Consider the following 12,974-nt stretch of genomic DNA (forward strand, 5'->3'; position numbering starts at 1 on the left):
GCTGAGCGTGGTGCGAACGAAACCAAGCCAAGGGTTGCGATCCCCTTATCGGTCAAAAACAAAACAAAAATAAATAAAATAAAAATCAATTTTCAGAGTAATAAGATGGGGCAAAGCAATCAACAGCTATAACCAATGAAATATGTATTGTTTTGCTTTTCAGCATTGTGGGGAAGTTAGGATAATTTAGTCAGGGTCCCTCTGCTTAGGTCTGGTTGAGGGTCATGCAGCACATTTCTTTGTAAACAAGTTGTGTATGGATGGAGTTAGTGCACATGCGCATCCATGTATCTTTTTAGTTAACTGCTATTGTGTGTTCTTCAGATTGTGAAGCAGAGCTGGCAGGCAGAGCTCCAGTCTAAAAATAGAGCATGTTTACTCTGCTGGCAGTGGCTCAGTTTTTAAGTGGACTTTGTGGGTAGCAGCTGAGTTTCTGTGTTTCTCTTTGTACTGCCTAGCTCATAGTGTTGTGTGCTGAATAAAAACTATCCCTACTTCAGCCAAGGCTCCAAGGATGTTTTTGCCAGGTTACCTCGCTCATAGACCTGCGTGTGAAGGGTTCGTGAATGGGCTTGAGGGGTCTGTGAGCTCCAGACCCTAGCTCTACAAGCATTTTTATGAATTCATTGATTTTTACATATTTGATGTATTTCAATCAAATTACAGTTGTTTTTCTTTTAGATGTTCAAAACTCCCTCATCTTTAGAAGAGTCGAAGTTCCTTGAGGTTGGCTCCTGGGTTTGTGAAATGACCCTTTTTAGTGTTTGAGAATTTGCTTACTTGCTGGCACAACAAATGTTCCAGGTTCATTCCTATTACATTTCTTGTACCAACCAGTATTCATCATTTCTCTAAGGAGTTTGATAATTTTCTATTTTTTTTTTGTATATACATAACCTCTCCAAAAATATTATATGAACTTGATATCCCTTTTGTCTTCCTATCCATGCACATAGTTATCTCTCCAACTATTAAAGTTCTCTTTTTGGTCCTTTTCAAGAAAGATCAGTTAAAATCATTCTCTATGAATTTGGAATTTTGATTCTTTCTTGTAGTATTGTGAAGTTTTGCTGTATACAATTTGAAACACATTCTTAGCTACATTAGTTTATGATTAATTCACTTCCTTGATGGATCTTTATGAACACTATTTACCTTTTTTGTGACATTACTTTAGGTAGGTCCCTTGTAAAGAGCATAGAGCAGGATTTTGTTTTTCATCCAATTGGTATAACTCAGTCTTTTATACGTTAACTTTATCATGTTCATTTATTGTGATTACTGATATATCTAGACTGACTTCTAAAATCTTATTTTTTATTTTTAAAAATTATTCCTCCATCCTTTCTTGTCTCCTCTTAGAGTTTTATACTTTAATTCTATCCCATCTCCACTTTTTAACCTATGATTTCAATTTCACACGTAATTCCTATTCTTTTACTTGGTAACCTTAATATATTTTAAACATACACACTTACCTCTCTATTTTCCTAACAAGTAACTTAAGAAGAGAAACAAATTCAGGAATGGCTGCATGAGATATGACAAGGAAAGGTGATCAAGCACCTTGGTAAACTTTATTATCATAAAACAAACAAACAAAAAAAAACATAGAAGCAAAAAATAAAGTAAGAAAACAAAGCATATCTATGTCTACATATCTGAGCTACAATTCTTGACAATACAAATATGATGAAGGGGAAATAGAGAAAAAAGAATAAGAGTGTGCTAAGGTACATATCTTAATAGAAACATAACCTAGATATTATTAGTAAGTTTAAGAAGTTAACAAGGGTAAATAAAAGTCAACATAGGTTTCAAAATAAGGACAAGCACTATAAGAACCAAAATAGAATCAAAACAAAACAAAAGCAGAAAACAACTGCCCCCAGTATGAATCTGGCCCCCACATCATGGGCAAGAGGGGAGACAATCAGCTTTGTATCTCATGAATATTAGTAATAAATAAATAAATAAATACATAAAAGAAAACAACCTGTTCAAAGGAAAACAGAAAATAAAAAAACAATAATAGCATAGCAAAAATAATATAACAATAATTATATAAGTGTAAATGATTTAATTTCACAGTTAAAAGACATAGACTCTGATTAAAAAATGATTCAACATGTGGTTTATAAGAGATATACTAAAGAGAAAAGTACAAATAAATAAAAGGATAGAAAAAGATATACTGAAAAAAATATGAACCAAATGAAAGCTGGAATAGCAAATCTAATTTCAGTTGAGGTAAAATGTATGGCCAAAATATCATGAGGGACAAAAAAGTATGTTTTTTAAATACCAGTAAACAAACAGTAAGCCCAAAAAATCCAAAATTAATAAATTGCACCCACAAACAAAATTTCAAAATGTCTAACAACTGTCACAAGTTCAAGGAGAAATATATATACCACCAATTGTAATCATAGATATTAAAACACCCCTCTCAAAATTATAGATCAAGCAAACCAAAAAACCCAACAATCTGAAGCCTACAAATAATAAGCTTAAGGTATTTTTTATCTGTGTTGAACTCTATACTCCTACAGCACAAAATATAGGTTATTTTCATGAACATATAGTTCTCTTACAAGATAGACCATGTATTAGTCCATAAAAGAATTCTCAAGAAGTTTCAAAAGAATCAACACAATACATTGTAGAATACATTCTCTAGTTACAAGATAATAAAATTAGAAACTATTAACAATGGAATTTTACAAGCCCACACTTCTGGAATCCAAGTAACACATTTTTAAATACCCCTTGAATTAAAAAGGAAGGTATAATGACAGCTAAGAAAAGTCTGAACTGAATAATAATTACACAACAAAATTCATAAGACCTAGATGAAGTACCTAAAGTAAACAAAACTGGCTAGAAATAAACAAACTAAGCATTCAACTCATAAAAACCCTCTCCCACCCCCACCAACAAACTGAGCAAACTTCAAAAAAGGATAAAGTTGAAAGTCAAAGATTTAAAAAACAAATAAATGATTAGGAAAATGCATAAGGCCAAAAGATGTTCTTAAAAATTTAATGTCATATCTCTGAAAGTCTGATTTTTAAAAAGATGATTATAAACAAAACACAGGGCAAAAGGAGGAAATAACTACAGACATAAGATTTTAAAATAATACAACGGCATTATGAATTACATGCAAACACACTTAAACACCTATATAAAGAGACAAATTCCTAGCAAAGTACAAAATACTAATATAAAATATCAAAACAGATTAAAGACTAATAGAAAATTATATAGAGTAGAAAGTATTAAAGAAACTGAAATGGTAGCCAAGGTTCTTCCTCCCTCCCCCAAATCACAAGGCCCAAAGACTTTTATAGTTGAGTTCTAACAAACATTCGATTAACAGTTAACTACTATTACAATCAAATTGTCTTCAAAAGCAGAAAGAGCAAAAATTGCCAGCTCATTTTATGTGGCTGGTGTAATCTTGGTTCTAAGACCAGATAAGGACAATGCAAATAAAATTAAATTACAGTTCTATTTCTAAATTTTGTAATGAAAAAATTCTAAATAAAATATCAGCTAATTGAATTCAGTAAGGTATTAAAAATTTACATCATGATCAAGCATAGTTTATTCCAGGAAAGCAAGTATAGTTCAACATGAGAAAATTTATCAATGTAATTCACTGTATTAATAGAATATAGAAGAAAACCATGATTATCTCAACTGAAACACGTGATATAAAGTTCGTGAACTCCAACACCTATACATAGTCTTAAAAAAACTTTTAGCAAACTGGGAATTAAAAAAACCTCCCTAAATTGGTAAAAGTTATATATTAAGAACCTTAAGCTTAATGAAGAAACTTTATATATATATTTCCTTTACCACGGTAACAAGATTGATCACCATCACTGTTGCTTTTCAGCATGGTACCAGAGGTTCTGGCAAATACTATATAAGAAAAAAAAAAAGGAATAAGAGGTATAAGGATTAGAAGTGAAACCATAAAATATCATTATTTGCATAGTTATGGCCATCAAACTAGAAAAACCAAACATATACAGATAAATCATAAACTAAGAGAGTTCAGCAAAATTACCAGATACAATAAAGGAACAGCATGATTCATCAGCAATAAACTTCTAGAATGTAAAATACCATTCACAACACCAAAACATACCTATCTTAACCAACACGAAGAACTCCTAGAATGTAAAATACCATTCACAACACCAAAACATACCTATCTTAACCAACACGAAGAACTCATTGAAGACAATTTTCAAATTCCAATAAAAAAGAAAGAAAATTATCTGAACTAAAGGAGAAACCTTCTTCTATGCCCTTAAACAAAATGACTTAAATGCAATACATACCAATCAAATTTCCAGCTAGATTTTTTTTTTTTTTGAGGAACATAATACACTTTTTTTCCTTAAAATTTATAGGGAAGGAAAAAAAGTCCACAAAGACAAATCAACGAAGCAGGAAGATTTTCCCTACTAGATACTGATATATCACAAACTACAATGGTAAAATCAGAACAGAAAAGTAGATCAGTACAACAGAACAGAGGATTCTGAGACTAACCAATGTGCTTCATCTATAAAAATACATGAAAAATAAAGGTGGCATTAAAAATCAAAGAGGAAAATATGAATTATTTACTAGATGGTGTTATGGAAACTGATTAGCTATATAAGAAAAAATAAAACTGGATTCCAAGTTAATACCATATACTATGGGGATACTAGATGGATTAATTACTTAAATGTTAAAGGGAAAGCTATAAAGTTAGTAAAAGAAAATACTGGAATTTGAAAATATTTACCATTATTAAATGAATCCAAGAGCCAATTCTTTGGCGGGGGTGGGGATGAGGGGGAATATTAACAATCAAATAGATAAATCATCAGCTAGTAAAAGGGGGAAAAAACGGTGAGCACAAATAGAAAAAAAATAGAAATGAGATTGGAGAAATTTCAACAAGTAAAAATTAACTGAATGTTAGCTGAGCAGTTTCTACAACTCTTTAAAAATTAACTTGAAAATCAGAATGGGAAATATATATTTCCCTAGAAAACCATTCAATATGATCCTAAGAGAACTAAACAGATCAGATATTATGAAAGAAAATGGTCAAGTTATCAAAGAATTATGGCCTTTAAAAATAACTAGAACAAAAATTTTCTCAAATAAATTTCAGATTTTTAAAGAACAGATTTGGTACTATTAAATTGTTCCAAGGCATCAAAAACTGTTCAAGGCCAAGAAAACTTGACAAATTGTTCAAGCCAGCAGAAATAAAGAAAAATATAAGCCCAGTGAAATTCAGCAACACCCATATTCATAAGCTATTGCCATATAACTAATTACTCCAAAACTTACTGGCTTAAAACAATAATAATTATTTATTATCTTATGTTTTTTCTGTGTCAGAAATTCAGGAGTGGTTTGGCTAGGCAAGCTCTGGCTTGGATCTCTCCTGAGATTGTTGTGAGTTGTTGGTTAGATCTGCAGTCATCAAAAGGCTTGACTGGGATGGAGGATTCACTTCCAGGGTGACTCAACTCAAATGGCTGGCAGGTTGCAGCTGACTGTTAATGAGAGGTCTCAGTTTCCCTCCACTTAGTCCTTTCCTGTCGCCTGGGCAATCTATCAATTTCGTGGCATGTTTCCCAAGAGAGAAAGGCAAGCAAAAGCTGCATTCTTTTTATGTCTTAGCCTTGGAAGTCACATTACATCACATCTGTTGTACTTCATTGGTCAAGGCAATCACAAGCCCCAGCCAGATTTGAGGAGGGGACACAGACCCTACCTTTTCGTGGTAAGAGTGTCAGTCACATTGTAAGAAGAGCATAAAGGATAGGATTGTAAAATTCAATCTGCTACAATACCAAAGCATATTATAGCATGATAAATTGATGGTTTATTCCAGAAGATGAAGGAAATTTCAAATTAAGAAAGCTATTAACTTTGAGCCTTTATAATAATGTCAAATTAGAAAAGCCATATAATTACCTCAATGGATACCAAAAAGGGTATTTCTTAAATTCAACATGTATCCTTCATTTAAAACTATAGACAAAGCAATTTGGCAAAACAAAAATAAGGACACACAAACATATCCCAAATCCAAAGGTAAAACATTAAAGGCATTCTCATTAAAACTGGAAACTTGACAAGTATACTGAAAATCCACTATTTTTAAACCACTGATATTAAAACACATGCCAATGTAATTAGACAAAACTATCTCTTGAGGGTATGATTGCAGATCTGGGAAATACAAGTAAATCAGCTGAAAACTATTAGCAATTATAAGGAAATTCAATGTCCCATTAATTCCACTAGTAGGGCTATAGCCTAGAGAAGCTTACACATGTATAGTGGAAGATATGTACAAGAACATTTAGAGTATAATAATTGCTATAGAGCAAAAACCTGGAAACAATCCAAAAGGCCTAACAACAGTAGGATGGATAAATAAGTTGTTCATACTATGAAATAGTACACAACAGTGAAAATGAACTACAGCTATATGAATCAACACAGATGCACTGTAAAAATCTAACATTATGCAAAACAAGCCATTCACAGAAGAATATATAGTGATTCCATTTACATAATGTTCAAAAATATGCAATACTAAATAGTTTTGTATAGAGATGCAGACTTAGGTAGTTAAAATTACAGAAAAGGAATAATAGACACAACATTTAAGATAGTGGTTGCCCCTCTAGGAAGGCGATAGAAATAAAATGGTGGGGTCATCAGGGGGCTTTTAAAAGTATTTGTTGGTCTATTTGGTGCGTGTCCGTGTTATTACTGTATTTTAAATTGCACATACAGGTTTTCATATATTCTTTTACATATAAGTAATACATCACAATAAAGTTCAAATTAACACATAAAAACCAATAGAGTAATAAAAAGAGTTCAGACATAAAATAATAATCATTACAAATTATTTTTTAAATGAAATTTATAATAGCAATAAAAATATAAATTCCTAAAAATAAACTTAATAAAAATACTTAGAACATATACAGTTTCAGAATTCTGAGGGGTTAAAAAAAAGGGGGGTTGAAAAAATAAAAAGACCGCATTCTATCTGAGATAGGAGAAATAAATATAATTTTGTTCTCACTAGTCTGTATTTTCAACGGAATCTATCAAGATACTAACAAGATTTTGATGTTGGGGTGAAGGAGATATGACAAACTGGTTTTTAAGTGCTTTTGTGAGAAAAAGATAATTTTGAAAGAGGAATAATGAGGGGAGACTAATCCAATGACATATTAAAACTTTAACAAGGCCTCTGTAATTATAATAGCATGAGTTTGACATAGGAATACAGTAGATCAATGAAAAAGACTAGAAATACAGAAATGGACACAAGTGCAACAGTGAATTTTAAACACAATAAAGGTGACATCAAATTTATGGGGAAAAGATGTTTTAATTAGTGATGTTGGAATAATTGACTTGACATTTGGGAAAAAAATTTTAAGCTAGATTCTCTGCCTCAATTTTTATGTCTTAATAACTAAAGTTTCATCAGATATGCATTATATTTTAAATAATAATAGCAATCAACTGTTTGTGAGTTCTTTGTACATGTCAAGCACTGTGTTAAGTTTTTTTATATGTATGATCTTATTTAGCCTTTTTAACAGCCCAACATGGTGGGTTTTATTTCCCCACTTTAAAGAAGAGAAACTGGTTAAGTGATTCAATCTAGTTCATAGAACTAAGAAGTGGTAGAGACATGAAACAAGCTTAGGTAATGGGTACAGAACCTGTGTTTTGACCAATATGCTACACTGATTAAACATATTTAAAGGTCAGTACACTCAACATCTAAAACTTATTATATGTAACTTTTACTTTTTTTTCTAAAATGTAAACCATCATAATGTTATTCTGTAGAATATTCCCAATATATGAGCCATCTTCCTTCCTGTTCTTTATCCTCACTGAGTGTAAAAGAAAGGCCACATTCCTTTTCATTGTCCATTAAATGCACTACATATAAAGGAACAACAATAAAATCACTCTGACAGCAATATAAAAATTGAGAAATCGGTCCATGAATCAGGGCAGCCCCAAAAGTGTCTGTGTGTATGTGGTTTGCATGTAAACAATTTAGTCATTTTGTATATGAAAAGGTAGCACTACAATCAGTGGAGAAGGTAAATGTTACTAGAAAAATTCAATAACTAAGTGGGAAGAAAAATTAATGTTGAAGTATTCCTTTCATTTCTCACATCAAAATAAATTCCTGACAGATTTAAGAGTTAAACTTTTAAAACACTTGAAACTATAAAAAATAGTTGAGGAAAATGAAAGTAATTATGTACTAAATTTGGAGAAGAAGAGAGATTTTAAGCATAAAACCATATAAATAAAAGAAATAAGATTTCACTTTACAGAAATTCAAAACATAAAGAAGTTGTTAAAAGTAAAAGGCAAATGATAATATAGGAGAAATATTTGCACCAGATGACAAATGACATATCTTTTACATACAAGAGTACCTACTGTCAAGTGGAAAAAATTCAACAGGAAAAAGGTAATGTATGTCATGAGGCAATTAATCAAAAAAGGACAGCAAATGGTCCATAAATAAGAGTTTGTAAAAAATAACCAATCCAACTAAAGATTAAAGGGATGCAAATCGAGGCAAAATTTTAAAATACAGTAATGCTGGTAAAGGTTCCGCAAAATAGGATCTTTCATCAAATGGTTGTAGGAGTTTATGTGATATTTCTAAAAGAGAACTTAAGTTTTTTAAAAGCCTAAAACATGTTTATATCCTTTGACTGTTTTCCTATTTTGCAGAGTAATATCTAGAGAAGATAATACATATACTTAATAAATTATGTATAAGAATACTTAGTAGATGTTTATAACAGCAAAATATTGGGAAATACTTAATATTCCCCAATAAAAGAAAATTTAAATAAAGCACAGTACCTAGAATCGAACCCTATATAGTCATTAAAATTCATGCTATCAAAAAATGCTTGGAAAAATGCTCATTATGTTAAAAGAAAAAAATTACACAAATAACAGACATACATTCATTCAACAAATATTTACTAAGTGCTTACTATATGCAAGTACAGTTCGATATACTGGGAACATTCCCTACCCTAATGGAACCTATTTGTCATGATTCAAATTTTTTTACATATATTTATATATACATGTATCTTAGATAAACCTATGTGCATATATTTGTACATGTGTATGTACATGTACACATATACATTAATGTTTATATGGATTAATAAATATGTGTGTACATTAAGTATAAGATAAAAAGTATAAGTAAATATACCCAAATGTCAATAATGACTGCCTCTAGTTGATGTGAAGGGGACTCTGAATGGTACACAAGAATAAATAACAAATTAAACATTAATAGCCCTCCACAATGTAGTTTCACTTTATACATTCCTACCTATACTCCCCTGCAACTAGCAGTTTCCTTATTCGTCTCTTCCGATTCTACCTGAGATTAAATGGTTTTCCTGTCCAGAATTTTATCTTCCTATTTATAATGATGGTTCAAATCTGAGTTCTTGTTGCTGTGTTTTAAGGACCACTCATTCTGGCACAGTTTAATGTGGATAACTTCAGAAATTATTATCACCTCATGTCGGGAGCCATATCTAACAGTAGCCGCCATTTTTAACAAATAACAGCCATTTTATGTAAGGCTTTCTCCTCCCCCTCAGAAAAGCCCGCGCTCGCCAAGCCAACACTCCTCCCCACCTCCTCTTCTCATACCACGCCACTATCACCCCCCTGCCTTTCCGCCTATCATAACAAGCCAATACTCCTCCCACCTCCTCTTCTCATACCACGCCACTATCACCCCCCTGCCTTTCCGCCTATCATAACAAGCCAATACTCCTCCCACCTCCTCTTCTCATACCACGCCACTATCACTCCCCTGCCTTTCCGCCTGTCATAAGTTGCCACACTCTGTGACAGCCCGCCCCTTCTTCACTATGTATATAAACAATTGCCTAACAATAAAATTTCGAGGCTTGATCAGAATCTTGTCTTGCCTCCATTCTGCGTGTCTCCTGTCCCTCCCTCTTTTCACCAGCTACAGGTAGTCCTCCTCGAGCCCGCGTTCTTATCTGTCCCGCAGGCCGGGACAACCTCATATGTTTTATACCCCAGTATTAAGACATTCTTATACTTTTTTATCTGAGAGCACCAAGAACACTACAAATTATAATGGACTTGAGTGAGTGACTGAGTGAATAAATGTTGGGAAGAGACACTGCGACTGGGTGGGAGGTAGAGGCATGCTGCTAGGAAGCCTGGAAGCCTTTCAGGCAAGTGAGGAACATTTTCTATATAGTCTGATACATTCATCCTCATTGCCACTTCCACTACCCCCACTGCCCATGGAGAATTCAGGGGCATTTCATAAATGAGAAAAAATGACCCTACTCACCTGGAGTCACACTATGAGGAAAACAGCGTACATGCCTTCCTCCTCTGTGCTCTTTTGCGGAAGGGTGGATTGTTGAGATGGCTGAGCTGAGGGAGAAGAAACAAGGAATGAAAAACTGGGCATGACTGAATGCTGTGTAATATCCTATGGTATAAATAATACAATGCATTTATCAGTTCTCTGGGTAATATACAGTTGGGTTATTTTCAGATTTTTTTCCTATTGAAATGGTGCTAATGAACATTCTTGGGCATATCTTCTGATGTACATAGGCAAAAATTTCTCTGGAGTATTTGGTTAAGAGAGGAATTGCTGGCAATATTCATCTTTATAAGATAATGTCAAACTGTTCTGCAATGTGTTTGTACCAGTTTATACTCCTCTTCCAATATATGAAATATCCTGTTGATCCACATCCTCTCCAATATTGTCACACTTTTAAATTCTTGCCAGTAGGATGGGATATAAAACAAATAAAAAACAAAAATCTGGGCATGACTTTAAATTCCCAAACTCACTAAAATCCCCACATTCTAACTGAGTATGACCCCCAAATCTCCTAGAAAGAAGTCAAAAAGATCCCAAGAATATTCCTCTTCCTTTTTAACAATCAGAAAGGAGAGCTAAGAGCACCGGTACTTTGGAACTTATTTCTGACCCTCTAGAAACTTCAAAGGATACAACTCTAGTTTGGACATTAAAACCACAAAGTTTGATTTCACTTTTTAGTCCCTCCAGGGATGCAGATGCTCTCTATGAATTCAACTCTCTGAACCTCAAGGCTTTATTTTATTAATTACACTTATTATTGCATAGTTTGTTTGTATAGTTTATTATTAACAATAATAAAAATAATAGAAATAAAAGCACACTTAAATAATTTCCTTCTATTCTTAAAGCATTTTTCTTATTTTGTTCAATCAACTTAAGGAGAAAATAGTTCCATTGCCCTTCCCTATTTGTTACACACAAACATTGGTTTTACTTTCAGAGAGATACCTGGAGCCTGGGCGAAGGATACCAGATGTATGGCTCCCAAGACCTGATCATAGTCTCAACTGTGCCATCAACCACTTGTAGAACTTCAAAAAGGACCAAACTTCTAGTCCTCCCAAGGCCTCGATTTCCTTACCTGTAAAATGGGGGCATGAGCCTTTGCCACCCCTGCCCTTCCTTGCTGATCACAAAGTAGGTCCCTGGGAAAAATGACAAGCAATTGGTTAAGAACCAGCCCTCCTTCTCTAGAAAGAAAAACGATTCATGCATGCCTCAAGAGCAGGACAGGTTTGGGCTGCCCCAATGCACCACGGGCTGCCCGAGTGTGAGCACCGGATTCAGACGTACGCATGGTTCACAAGGAGCGGGATCTCCCGGTCTCAGGCACAGATCGGCGCGGCCTCTGCTCCAGCACCCAAGACGCGCTCGGCCTCGGTTGCGCATCCAGATCCCTGGCCCGAGCTCCGCCCTAACACCCAACAACGCCGAGCACCCCGACTCCAGGGCCCAAGCTGCCTCTGCCTCCCTCTCTTCTTCCCTTTATTCGGTCTTAATGTGGTAGGGCAGCTGCGAAGGACCCACCTACAAGGGTGTTTTCGGGACCTGTAAGCCAGAGTCGCTTCTCGGCTCCTGACCCTCGGCTTTTCTGCCACCCTTCCTTCACCCACAGCTCCTCCTGCCCTAGTCCGCTTTTGGCTCGGCCTTCCGGAGAGTCCGCGTCACTTACGGAGGCTCTGAAGAGAACCGGCCAAAACGCTTGATCCACACAAACAATGGCCTCAGCCCGTCTAGACCGAAACGGAAGTCCAGGGCCTTGGAGTAGACACTCTCAGCGTTTCCATGGAAACGGAAAGGGGCAGGGCGAGAAAGGAGCGCGCAGGAGTACGCGGCTCCTGATTGGCCAGAAAGACCGAGTCGGAGCCGGGCGCTTAGCCGCGGGCATTTCCGCGCGGGAGGGCACTGCACACAGTAGCTGGGAGGACATGGCGAATCAACCCCGACACCAGTAAAATAGGATCACTCCCGCTCCTTTTAGGGCCCCGGATTCAGGGAAATGGAGCGGCCGGCTTCGGAAAATTGTGGGACCCTCACAGCCTGCGACTGCGGAACCCCCCCCAGCGAAAACCCGGGGAAACCCTTGGCTGTCAGGTCGCCTTCGGCGGCAGCGAGGGGTGGGTTGTTGCGCCTCTGTCTGACGCCCTGGGCGGAGTGGGCGCCCTAAACTTGAGGTTGGAGTCGCGCAGCCGCGGCGAGAGCTTGTCCAATTCCATTTTATTGTTGCCAGGGACCCGCTTCGTTCTTGGTCCAGTCTGGCTTTCATCCCTGCGGCCTTCCTGCCAAGCCCTAAACTCTTCTGGAGACTCCGAGCAGAGAAAGGAAAGGCAGGGTGGGACTGAGGTGAAGCCGGGGAAAGGAGCCCCTTCTTGGGGATCTGCGACCGCAAAGAGTTTCAAGTGCTTACTCTTCTATTATTTAGTTGAGTGTGTCACGTTAAGAAAATGTTTTCGCTTTCTTA

This window comes from Cynocephalus volans, chromosome 4 (assembly GCF_027409185.1).
Source record: "Cynocephalus volans isolate mCynVol1 chromosome 4, mCynVol1.pri, whole genome shotgun sequence".
Taxonomy (NCBI): domain Eukaryota; kingdom Metazoa; phylum Chordata; class Mammalia; order Dermoptera; family Cynocephalidae; genus Cynocephalus; species Cynocephalus volans.